Source organism: Acanthopagrus latus, chromosome 2 (assembly GCF_904848185.1).
Source record: "Acanthopagrus latus isolate v.2019 chromosome 2, fAcaLat1.1, whole genome shotgun sequence".
Taxonomy (NCBI): domain Eukaryota; kingdom Metazoa; phylum Chordata; class Actinopteri; order Spariformes; family Sparidae; genus Acanthopagrus; species Acanthopagrus latus.
The window spans coordinates 29,453,194-29,464,528 of record NC_051040.1 but is presented as its reverse complement, the minus strand read 5'-3'; positions in this window follow the sequence as shown (position 1 = coordinate 29,464,528).

Here is an 11,335-nt window from a genome sequence, read left to right as displayed (position 1 = left end):
TTCTTTCAGCAATCTTTCTCAAGAATTGTTTACTGCACCTCTGAATGGTGCATTTACAAATGACATACATACAAATCATGCATTGTATGACTCACATTTATATTTAACAAACATTGATTACAATGATGAATCACATTTTGTTCCTAACCTGGACCAATGGCCGACTACACGTACACGACTTAACTGAAATTCCACATATAAAATGTGAAAAATTAAAGAAGATTTTTTCTTTCTTTTTTTTTTTTTTTTTTTTAAACCATAATATGTTTTCTTAACCTAACCAAGTACCAAGTAAGACATAAACCCAACCAATGTGCAAGTGTATAATGAAGAATCAGTACACCTAACAAGGTTGCCAAATGGCTGACCATTTTTTAACTGACAGCTGTGGATATTTCCATCTATTTGTGTAGCGTCTAAAGTGACGTGACAGACTGACTCGCATTTCCAGCAGTCATTTTTCAGGTCGACCAACAGGCATTTTAAACCAACTCGTGATATTTTCCTAACAGTTACCATGAGTTGTTGCTTTTCTTTTAGCCTAAACCTAAGCAGAGTGGAAGTATAGTATTTAAATAGGAGAGAAAATGAAAATTCAACCTAAACAGGTATACACTTATCTGTGGTATTGAAAAATTTACTTTGCTAACTTTGCCACTGGGTCCTCCTGAAGATCTCAGACTTTAAATATACCCCCCAAAAAAAGTCCCTTTCAATAATTTACAAGGTTCAGTAATGTCCTAAAACAGCTGGTCACTGTGGTTTTGAACAAACGTTACTCAACAATTTAATTTAACTTCAAACAGAATTATTTGATTAATTTTCTGTCGTGTAAATTGTATTTATCTGTATCTATTGCTTATTGTGTATTCATTAATTGTCACTGTAAGAATGAGGGTGGAGCTCTTGTTTTACAATCAATGCATCTTTCCACTGATGTCTGATTATTGTAATATTGAATCACTTTTATGGGGAGATGACTCTAAAAAGCAGGTGGTGTGTCGTCACATTTCTTGCACAACTTCTTCATTTTCTCACCAAACATATTGTTTCCTTTGTCCTGTACACAGACTTCAGTGACCCCTCTCACTTCTTGTTCTTCCTATCTCCTCCTGATTTCTCTCTTCCCTCTCCTTCATCTCCCCCTCTCTCTCTCGTGCCGTGATATTTCTCTTCTATTTAAAGGCCACTAAAGTCAAGCTTTAGAGAGACATTTCAATTTACTCACTGGCCTTTGGAAAGCACCTCCGGTTAGATTTGGATGCCATGGTACAGTTAATGGTGTATATCTGTTAAATGGCAAGCGTGAGCCACAGCATTGATCACATCTGAGAGAGGAGATGGCAGTAGATATAACAGCAGGTACAGAACATTATCCCTCTGTCAAGGAGAATGGAGACTTCTAGTGGACGTGGATTATCTGTTTCACTGCAAGCACATCATCCCACGGCCCCTGAAAACAAAAGGGTTTCCCTCTCTCAGCTCTCTGGCATGGGGGCACAGACACAGAAGAGCCAACTGCAACTTTTTCACTCGATTAATCATTGGAGAAAGCCTGCAGGCTGTAGGCATCAGTAATTTTAAAGGAAAGGGCTTTACAGTAAAGATTATAAGCATGAGAATATCTTAGCATATTAGAAATCAGCATTTTTCTCCTTTTGCTTAAATGCTTTTGCTACCCTCAGGTGTGCTGACCCCTCAGTTGACAAGCAACATGTTAATGGAATCACAGCTGAACAGGCTGCAGCTCCGGAGTCACTTTCATTTTCCATATTTACGGAGGCTGGCAGGGGCCACAGGGAAGTAGCCATGAGGTTTCCACGCCACAGAGGCCACAGCAAGATAGTGCAGCAACACCAGCAACAACACATTCTCTTTTCTCTCAGTCATTTGTGGCCCGTCTTTCATATAATTGTGTGTTTCTGAATGAAACTGACATTAAGTTTTCATAATGCAGTTTCTTTAAAACTTATTTCACCTGCTAACTATAATTACTTGCATCTATTTCATCTGTTTATGTATGTGGTGATTTTTGTTGCTGTTGTTAAGCTGAGTTACACTGCTTGGTATTGAAGCACATCTATTTCCACAGAGCCAGTCAGAGCAGGTGGTGTTTAATGGACTTGAGGAAACAATAAAATAACACCTTCTCAATCAGCACATTTTGGTAACACTTTATATTACCATAATCAATAAAGGTAAATGTATAGTTAATTACGTTGTTACTAATTGGTTCAAAGTTATTTCATTGTTAAGAAACAATGAAAAACGTTCTAAAAACTATTTGAGCAATTGTAAATGTTCATATCAATTGTACAACCTTATAATGGACATCCAAATGAAAGTTATAGATGATCTACACAATATTTATTAACCATTTATAAAGTATTTTGAATATGATCTGCAACTTTACAATAAACAACTGCTAATTAAATGGTGTTTAACATTCCATTGTTTTTTTACAGTGAAAATTCTGAACGTACCAGTTATTTATGATGGTAATTATAATGTATTTCTTTGATTGGTTAACTTATCCTTATGACTCCCCCTCCTGCAACAACTAACATGAAAATAAAGATAAAATGAATAATTAATTTGGTCTGGTTATATGCGTCTGTCTGTATAAGTCAGTTATAGAAAACAAAACACGATTAAGATTTGGATCCAGGTTCAGACATAACAGGGCGATGCTTATTCCAGAAAAAAAAAGCAATCTTTCCAAACAGTTCACAGCAGCTTCATTAACTGTAATCTTCAATGAAGTTACTCAAACAACTCCCGGACAGAGCATGATTTTCTATTTCCCACATAAAGAGCTGTTATTTCATTTGTCATGTTTAAGAATAATACACACTGGGGCTTTGATGCACAGGGTGGAGCCAGCATCTTGTTGTCAGAAGGTTGCTGGTCTGCATGTCGTAGTGTCCTTGGCCAAGATACTGAACCCCAAATTGCTCCCGATGTGCTGGTCTGCACCTTGCAGCCACCACCATCAGCGTATGTATGAATTACTGTAAGTCGCTTTGCTAAATGGCCTAAAATGTAAATGTAAGTAACATTATAAATCAAATCAGCGTGGTTCAGACCGTGGACGTAGCTGTCACATGCCCTGTGTAGATGAGCTTTGTCAAGTCTCAGTGATTAACCCTGATGATTTCAATAACGTAATCTCTTTTTTCTCTCTAACCCTTGTGTTAGTGGTTGTATTATATATAATCTAAGACCCAGTGTTTTTGAATAATTGAGAATACAGATCAGGATATCATCCTGATATGATATTAACATATCTCTCTGTCTGCTGCCTCAGTTTCCATTTCATATTCCGTCTTCCCAAACTTTAGAAGGGTGCAATATTAAACTGACAAATTACCTTTTCATGTATAAAAGACTTAAAACAAAACATGGCTATATTTTGTTTGAAGGAAATGCAGTTTTTTTTTTTTTTGTTGCAATATTACTTTTATACTACAAGTATACATGTACACCAAAAAAAGGCAATTACATCTTTTCGCACTGACAGGAGACAAGTTTGCCTTTGGTCATTTTTCCTTGTGTGTCACATTTGTCATCACAAACACACCGGAAAAACAGAGAACAGCGGATCATATCGCTCATCAATCTACATCAAGACAACATGATGATAATATCCTTTATCCAAGATAAAGGAAGTTGGTAGGAGTGAGGAATTTGCAGTATACACTACACTACACTACACTACACTACACATTACACTGTACAAACTAACACTGAAGACAAAAGCCACATGTAAGTGGGTGATAGGTGTAGGTTTATTGACAAATGTGAAAGGCATATAAAAAGTAAAAATCTCATCTGGACTGATCCTACTAGACCATTATATATCATAACATGTATCCAGTAATTACCTCTGCCAGGGAGGTCATGTTTTCAGGTTGTGTTTTTTTGTTTGTTTGTTTGTTTTTTTGGTGGTTTGTCAGCAGGATTACGCAGAAATTACTGGACGGATTTCCACAAAACTTGGATGGAGGATGGATCTCAGCCCAGAACAGACCCCATTAACTTTTGGTTAATCCGGATAAAGGGAAAGATCCGGGACATTTTCCACACTTTCTTTGACATTGTGAGATCGGATGATTTCAACATTAATTTCTCATGGAATAATGCATGGCTCTTGATGGAAAAAAAAAAAAAATCAGGGGTATTTAGGTGGCTGGTATCACTGAGTGAGAACAATTAGATATGTATCCTATTTCCGGTGATCTTAAATTATTGTTAGGCAGTTAACCAGCACCTGGCTGCATGGACCACAGGCTTTCTCACCAACAGACCCCATTATGTGAGACTCAAGGACTGTGTCTCAGATGTGGCATTACACATTGAACTTCATGCCTAACACTCTGAACTGTCACCTCCAAAAGTTCTCTGATGATACAGCCTGTGCAAGAAGGGCCAAAGTCGCCTCCATCTGATGAGGAGACTGAGGTCCTTTGGGGTGCAGAGGACATTACTTCAAACATTATATGACACTGTAGTGGCATCAGCACTCCTTAATGAAGTGGTCTGCTGGGGAGGTAGCAGCACTGACAGAGACAGGAAGAGACTGAACAAACTGGTTAGGATGGACAGTTCTGTCCTGGACTGGCCACTGGACTGGATGTTAGCCAAGCTGGCGTCAGTCGTGGACAGCACCTCTCACCGCCTGCACCGGACTGTGGAAGCCTTGAGCAGCTCTTTCAGCAGCAGACTCTTACACCCACTGTGTAAGAAGGAGTGCTACTGCAGATCATTCATCCCCAGAGCCATCACACGGTTTAACTCAAGCACTACCTGATCAATCCGCCTTTCCACTCACTATTTTGATTTTTTGTGAATTTTTTCTTTTTTTCTATTTATGTTTATTTAACTGTATGCATATTTGTCTGATTCTTTTTCTGTACTGTTGCATCTTGAGCTTTTGTAAGCTCATGGGATAAATAAAGCCTATCTTAAATATGGTGAAACAGGACTATGGAGATTAATACTGAATTAGGCTTTTTGTGTCAAATTATTTAGTGTCTGTTCTAAAGGTGGAAAACCGGGGAAGCTTTTGGGGAAGGGTACACATCTCTGGACAAAGTTTCGGCAGCTTTGGCCCAGATGGCTCTAATCTCATTTAAAAATTGAAAGACATCCACATTTGTTCCATTTCTGCAAAAGACAAATGATCATCACCCTCCTCACTCATGACGACATGCTCCTGAACAGCTCCGCTAACAATTCAGGCACCAGAGCCCCTGAAGGGGTATCACTGCTCACAAAGTCATGTCAGTTCTGCACCCATGGGTGTCAGCACCAGCCTCCACCCCTCTGAGACCAGTCTGCATCAGTCAGGATGACAACTATCTCAAAAAAAAAGAATACATGTACCAGAGGAAGCAGGTGTGTGTGTGCGTGTGTGTGTGTGTGTGTGTGTGTGTGTGTGTGTGTGTGTATCTTGGTGTCCATTTTATAAGTGAGCACATCTGTTTTCTTTGATCTCTCTATCTCTCTCGCTTACCCTCTCTTCTCTTGCTCCCTGTCTCACCAGACTCACACACACACACACACACACACACACACACACACACACACACACACACACACACAAGTGAGCGAGAGGATCCAATCAAGGGCGCTCCAGCTAAAGAGGAGATGGTGGTGGTGTGGAGCGAGCGAAGGGGTGGAAGGGGTGTAATTTCTGTTTCATATGCCCCCCCTCCCCCAACTTGACAATACTTGAAAAACAATGAGAGTGACCCAGTTGCAGGATTCCAATTAGTATTAGATATGCAACAGTTGAGATTAGAATGCGACTCTTCCCTCAGTGAGGGGGTGGGTGGGGGGGTTCTAGCTGCTCTGATTACCAGCCCGAGCCCAAGTGTCGAGTCGTGATAAAGACTCATGCGTGTGTGTGTATGTGTGTATGTGTCTGTCTGCGTGTGTGTATGTGTCTGTCTGCGTGTGTGTATGTGTCTGTCTGCGTGTGTGTATGTGTTGTAAGAAAGGAGAGAGGGGTGTGGAAAGATAAGGCATCAGGGGGACACAGCTGAGCATCAGCACACTAGCTTAACTAACCACACACAAACAGACACACACACACACACACACACAGATCTTAGTCTGTCCCGTCTGTCCGCTCAGGGAATATTTATTTCTAAAATAGCTTGACTCCTCCCCAACGGGAGTGGAGGTTATTTTAATCAGTGGAGGGGGAATAGAAGAAGATAGGGTGCTACTGCTGCTGCTGCTGCTGTGCATGAGTGTGTGTGCATGTGTGTTTGTGTCTGGATTGGGTGTGAGGAGTAGCTTGCTTTTTCAGCAGAGACATTCTTAGAAATGAGAGACAGTGTGTCTGCGTGACCTTGTTGTGTGGTTGGTGTTTGGTTCATGCAGTCTGAGGAACAAAGTAAGACAGAAGCGAGCACATCTCTGAAGGTCAACACAGTTGGAGTATCGAAAGTGGTCATTGTTTCACAAAGAACTGTAGAGAAGAAAAACCTCTCAAAGTTTACCACGGCTTAGAGCTTGATGTGACTCTGAAATACAAGTATTTCATTACAATCACAACAATTGTCTTTTAAAAAGTACACACATTGTTATTTACATTTTTAATGCAAAGATTAGTTCCCATTACCTCTCCAACTAACTTGTGTCCGTGGCACTATGACAACATTCAGTACACTCTCGAAATCTGGAAAATGTTTGCCAAGTCAAACACATGATTTTGGGTTTGTTATTTGATCAAATCAAATCTTTCCTGTAAATTTAGACTGTACTTTGTTTGAGTAAAGTTCTTGCACTGTTGTGTTTAAACATCATTTAACATTTTAAAACTTCAAGGGGCATTCTTGTATTTTCAAACCCGGGCATTACATCTACATGTTTTGGTGTGTAAATGATTCACACCAACCAAAAGTATAGAAATCAGTCCATGACATTGCCTCAGACGGCAGTCGCGACACAGCTGCAGTTGGCTGCAACCTAATCCTATGGAGCAACTCCAACCATGTATGTGACATGAACTAATAGTTATTCTGCCGACACTATGGAAACAATTCTAGAGAGCCTCTTGTTATATAATAAGATCCTGATCAGGTCTCTTTCAGTGACCGCTCCTACTCTAAAATCTGACTTAGGTGAGATCTTCAGCTGCGCACTTTTCACATCCTAGTTCATATTCCATGCTTCTTACTTTGACTTGAGTAAAATGTTGTGTTTTACATTATGGTATTGCACACTAATGAAGAAGTTCATTATTTTTCAGCATGGACCCTAGTTTCCATGTTTTTGTATCTAAGTGAGTAATGGGGACAACAATTGTTGAAATTGGTCCAATTTTGAGTTAGAGCTTATTATAAATGTTGACAACATTATAAAAAAGGACCCCACAAAGATTTGTTCAACCTTAGATGAAGTGCACTGCCTAAGAGACAGGAAGGGGCAAACAGTTTTTAACTAAAGCAGTTCTTTGCTAATGAGGGCATTATGATATGGCCCTAAACTCCAGAACAAGTTGTCTTAAGTAAAGATTGTTTTGAGAGATTATCGATGTGTATAGAAATTAAAAGACCAAAAACCTTGAGAAATGCTATAAGGGTAAAAACAAGAGCAAAACTAAGATTTGCTAACTCTGCATATTCTCTCAGCTGGCATTTAGAAAGGTGAGGGCCTCTGTCACCTTTGTCCTCTGTAGTAAATCTGATCTTTTTTTAGGCATATATTTATTTTGAATCATTAATTTTGCATCAAATTTCATCAAATTCATCACGAGGTTCAAAACCGATCCGACAGCATTGGACATTATTTGTTCAATCGTAGTCTTGCACTTTTAACAGACCTAATGTAACCAGTCTGTAGCAACATTTTCCAGTGCAAAGTATTGGGCAGTTTCTTCCTCAAACTTTTCAACCCATCAGGCTCAGTGCGATGAGCTGACTGCAGCTCAGGCCCTGGATCATGTTACTCAGTGAAGCTCATGACAGCACATTCTGCCCAACAATGACAGTTTAGGGTCATAGTGTTTGTCTATGTTCCTCTGGAACTGTATAAGTCCATAACTTGGCCTGAACCACTCTAGCCCCAAAGCAATCAGATTAGGATATCATGCCATCCTCAGACCCTCAAACTCTGCAACAAATCTATACGTTCAATTGGAAGTGTCACCGACCGGTCTTAGCTATGGCTAAGCTCTCCCGTACGAGACGACCAATGTCTCAAAAGGGAGCCCTTCAGATGGCTCCAGCTGTTAATATACGCCTGCTTCCCCCGATGAGATTCTGAGAGGATAAATAGAGATGGGGAGGATTAGTTAGTGTGGCTACGAGGACAGGATCCAAATTAGTGCCAGCCTCGCTCGTACGCGTTCGTTTTCTTGCACTGTCATTTATGTTCAAGGCTGATTGGCAAGGAAATTCTGATGCAGCGACATGGTCAATTTGGCTGCTAATTCGCGCCTCAACACTCAGAAACCCCAATGACAGACCCCTCCCTCCTCTTCACCACTGCACCCCAGCATGCCTCTGTCAGATTACACCCTAGTCCTCATCTGAACCCCTCATTTACATCTAAAGTAATCATTTTATCTAGTTGTGCCTATAGAGCTCGGAAACTTGTTTCAGGGTGGCATGCATGCAGTTTAATGTAAACATGCAGATTTGTACTTTTGTGCAGCTTCCCTGCTGAATAATTTGATGGCGCTGTAGTGTATGGCTTGTGAGCAGTGTGATAGCAATGATGGAGACTTGATGTTGACTTTAAATGCTATTCAGCAGTGTGCACCAATGTTTTGCAAATTTTGCCTTTTGGGGGGCTCTAAATCACCATAATAAGTAGTACCAGAACAGGATGAAGTGGTCAAATGTGGCACTTTGTTTAGCATTTTGATTGAATGCTATCTGTGATTTTTGGTATGTTTTCCGTCAGTTGCAAATAAGGCTTGATGTCTGAAGGCTTTAGCATGCGTACAACCAGGTTGTATGATGTGTTGTCCGACCGTAAGGGAAAAGCGTTTTCTACCTGTTCCAAATGGCCACTGCACTGAGAGGCAGAGGGAAATGTTTGCTATTATAGCCTCCTCCTGGCTGCATCACACTGCTTCCCTGATCTTGCTGAGAATTCTCGTGTTTTGTTTCTTTGAAGCCTCACTGTGATGAGTCATAGGAATTGGGATAGCAACAGATGGGGGGGGGGGCAAAATCAAAATCTGAAAATAATTAACAATAACAACAAATTAAACCAATAAAATCAGCAGGCGAATTTGATCAGGATAAAAGTATACACCGACTCAGACAGTCTTATTTCGTCATGCAGGTCATTCCAGAATCCTCAGGGACTTGATTGCCAAAACTGGCTTTCAGCCTGAACTCTGGAATAGAAGACCACTGCCCAAGGATCTCAATGTGCACACAGGTTAAGAATGGATAAAGAAGGTTTGAAATATGATTTGGAGCCAGGCCATGAAGAGCTTTAAAAGTAATGAATAAATTCTTAAAACCAATTCTAAAACAAACAGAAAGCCAGTGTTAAGAGGCTAAAACAGGTGTGATGTCATGGCACTTCTTAATTCTGGTTAAAAGCCAGCCAATCTATGGACTATTGACACATTTTCACTGTTATTTTTGTGTCCCAACCCAACTCAAGCCTAACACTGTTAGCCTATTCATGAATTCTATCAATTGGATTCAGCTGCACAGTTTACACTTTTCTCTGAACCCTTCTCTTGTACTCATACTTGACCCTGCAACTGGCTTGTAAGCCTTGAAAACTGCTGAAGCATTATGCTGAGACAGTCCACATCAGCTGGAGGACTACCTCTTGGGCAGGCTCACCCTGTACAGCATAAAGCTCACCCTGTATTGTTTTGTACTTACATGCTTTTCAATGCACTGTGTAAAATGACCCCAATTGTAATGGAGCGCGGATACCATCCGTTAAGTGAAAAGATGTCCGGGTTAGATCACATCAATTGGCATGGTGTGTTCAAGTACTTCTAGTGAAAATATGATATAAGAATAGGTTAAACCACAGATACAAAATACGTGTGTGTGTGTGTGTGTGTGTGTGTGTGTGTAGAACAATGCTTTTACGTGGTCATCCACTCCGTACATCAGGGTAGAAGGAGGCTGTTACCATGGTAAAAAAGGGCTCAACAGGGTTGCACAAACTCCGCGCTTTAGCTTACATTAAGGAATATAAGAATATGAAAATACCACAAAATAAAATGTATTACTTAAATACAGAGCTGAGGGCTGTTTACGTCTCGACTAGGAAATGGCTACAGGCTCCAAAACAAACTATTTCCAATATTAAAGCCCTGCAATCATGAGGCAGGCACTGAACAGCCAACAGTGACTTTCTCATTCTGTTTCACTTGATTAATTCTTACTTCTCAAATACTAGCACTGAATTCAGTTCTTAATAGTCTTACCTGCATTACAACTCCATCAGCCCTTTTTGCACCACCACACGCCGATGTTCATCATTAAGAAACGAAGTGAAACGCACAGACACAGACAAATGAACAACAAATGAATGAGACAACAACATGAACAACAAAAAAAAAGGCATGACCACACTCTTGTGTCTCACTTCTTTGTTGTTTTTGTCTATCTCAGCACGGTCCTGTGTTCCTCGCCGTGAACTGAAAATGGTATTTGGGAGACAAACAACTTCATTCCACCGTGCATCAGTAATTAGCTGTGGAATTAGCGGGCTTGACGTGCCTCTACAGATCAGCCGGCCCTCCAGGGAGGCCTGCGGGTCCAGGCAAGCCGCATTTCCAATTATTGTGTTGAATTGCTAATTTAGTTATTGTGCCTGCCGTAATTGTGATGGGTATTGGGTGTGCGATTCAATTTGTTTTAAATATTTGTGGGCCGGCGGATTGGTAATGGAGCTGACCTATCTGCAGGCCCAATGTGAGAGTTAGTAAGAAGAAAAAAGAAAAAAAAAACAAAAGGAAGGGACTACAAAGATGTTGTAGTCCCCCATGTCACACACACACACACAGTGACACACACTCTCTCAATCTTTCTCTCCCTCTCTCTCATCATCTTAGTATGATCTGCCTCATCCCTTCTAAGACTGTTGAAGTTAAAAAGCCTGCATTTAGAAAAACAGCACTTTGATCATCTTCAGGGTGCGCGGCGCAGAGCATTAGACAGGGAGAACACTGAAGCTTTTGGTTTGATGAGGAGTGTTGTGGGAGGCATTGCCTTTCTCTGCTGAAATATGAGAGCAGGAGAGTTGTTGCCAGTGAAGGTGGCACAGCTCCTGGCCCAATTAGGAGACAGTTGACAGAAGGAAAGCCCAGAAAAACGATCTTTGGCTGCAGGATCAT